Source organism: Leptidea sinapis, chromosome 27 (assembly GCF_905404315.1).
Source record: "Leptidea sinapis chromosome 27, ilLepSina1.1, whole genome shotgun sequence".
Taxonomy (NCBI): Eukaryota; Metazoa; Arthropoda; class Insecta; order Lepidoptera; family Pieridae; genus Leptidea; species Leptidea sinapis.
The window spans coordinates 7,630,745-7,633,050 of NC_066291.1; the positions used below are offsets into that span (position 1 = coordinate 7,630,745).

The following is a 2,306-nucleotide window of genomic DNA, read 5'->3' on the forward strand; positions in this document are numbered from 1 at the left end:
TATCAAAGTATCTATCTATCAAAGTAGATATATATATCTTAAATAATGCCAACAAAAATAAATGTGAAAAGTACTATTTTGTATGTATATATTCCTGACGAGCATTGGCATGTATGTGTTAGTCTAATAAAATAAAAAAAAATACAAGTAGATAGTAACTTACATAATAAGAGTTATTAAAATCAATTAATTTAATAAGTATAATCATGTACCTGATAAGATTATTATAATAAATGTTATTATCTTGCTTCCGAAACCAGTACAGCAAAAACGAAACTCATTCTGATAGTTGCTAACCGTACAAATTATTAGAATGACGTCATATCTAACAGCGGTTACGGAGGGCCTGCGAGCAGAGCGGGGCAAGGGGGGGGACACGACAATGGTATCGCTATTTCGTCACATTGATCGTCGCTCCAGTGGCGCAATTGGTTAGCGCACGGTACTTATAAGACAGTGTTCGTGAGCGATGCCGGGGTTGTGAGTTCGAGCCTCACCTGGAGCATATTTTTTGCTAAACTTTTGTTTTATTTATTTCTCTTGTATGTAACATTTAAATGTTAGTTTATAGTGTATGCAATGTTGATTATACTCCAGTTAGCTAATTTTACGTTACAAACTGATTTTTTAACTATCAAAACTTAGACTCAAGCCGTTTGGTTTTTTAATTAGTAAGTATGCATAAAAAATGTATTTACATTAAGTATATTTTTACTACCAACCCAACAGATGTTTAATTTATAATAATAAAGACTGCTTTTAATAATTTCATTAATATTATCTAATCAGCACAACTGTTAAACTGTGCGTCAATAATTTATCACATAGAATTATTCAAATTATTATAGAAATCAAATTTAAAATAATAATTTTACGGGTTATGAATCGAAATAAAAACTGCCCTATCTCTTAAGTTGGATCAATCTGCACACAATGTGCAAAATCTAATTAAAATCGGTTCAGTTGTTTTGGACAGTGGTCGGCAAACTTATTCGCCAAAGAGTCAATTATGAAAATTACAACAATTAAAAAAATTGGAAGCCAAATCTGCTTGTTTAGTAATTTTTTATTTTCCGAAAAAAAATAGTACCTATACTAACGGCCATTCCCAATAGAAGTGTGGTTGTGGAGTGTAAGTCAGCTGTTGTTTTAATGTTAGATAAGCATGATTCCAAGTTCTCATCAATAAGACGACTTCTCAGTCGACCAGTGGGAGGCTCCTTTGCACAGGAAGCCGGCTAGATTATGGGTACCACAACGGCGCCTATTTCTGCCGTGAAGCAGTAATGTGTAAACATTACTGTGTTTCGGTCTGGAGGGCGCCGTAGCTAGTGAAATTACTGGGAAAATTAGACTTAATATCTTATGTCTCAAGGTGACGAGCGCAATTGTGGTGTTGCTCAGAATTTTTGGGTTTTTCAAGAATCCTGATCGGCACTGCATTGTAATGTAATGGGTATCTATTACCATCAACTGAACGTCCTGCTCGTCTCGTCCCTTATTTTCATAAAGAAAAAGTGAACTCTTGATAATGTTCATGCTTGATGAAGATTATTCGCATTTATTTAAAGCAAACGCGAGATTTTTCAGCTGATAGTAAAAGTCAGTAATACTATTCCAAGTGTTGGAAATGATCATGTCTTCCTTCTTGAGCTCATACAAAAGAGACCACTACTATGATCTCTTTTTTCCATCTCCAATATCCTTCTTCAGGTCATACAAAGGAGACCACTACTATGATCTCTTTTTTCCATCTCCAATATCCTTCTTCAGGTCATACAAAGGAGACCACTACTATGATCTCTTTTTTCCATCTCCAATATCCTTCTTCAGGTCATACAAAGGAGACCACTGCTATGATCTCTTTTTTCCATCTCCAATATCCTTCTTCAGGTCATACAAAGGAGACCACTACTATGATCTCTTTTTTCCATCTCCAATATCCTTCTTCAGGTCATACAAAGGAGACCACTGCTATGATCTCTTTTTTCCGTCTCCAATATCCTTCTTCAGGTCATACAAAGGAGACCACTACTATGATCTCTTTTTTCCATCTCCAATATCCTTCTTCAGGTCATACAAAGGAGACCACTGCTATGATCTCTTTTTTCCATCTACAATATCCTTCTTCAGGTCATACAAAGGAGACCACTACTATGATCTCTTTTTTCCATCTCCAATATCCTTCTTCAGGTCATACAAAGGAGACCACTACTATGATCTCTTTTTTCCATCTCCAATATCCTTCTTCAGGTCATACAAAGGAGACCACTGCTATGATCTCTTTTTTCCATCTCCAATATCCT

The 2,306-nt window shown here is 35.4% G+C and overlaps 1 non-coding gene across 1 annotated transcript; it reads left to right on the top strand.

Annotated features, from left to right (window-relative positions):
* The first annotated feature begins 413 nt into the window (after positions 1-413).
* On the top strand, positions 414-505 carry Trnai-uau (transfer RNA isoleucine (anticodon UAU)). The gene is given in 2 exon segments: positions 414-451; positions 470-505. It is a non-coding gene; the product is annotated as a tRNA-Ile (tRNA).
* The last annotated feature ends 1,801 nt before the right edge of the window (positions 506-2,306 follow it).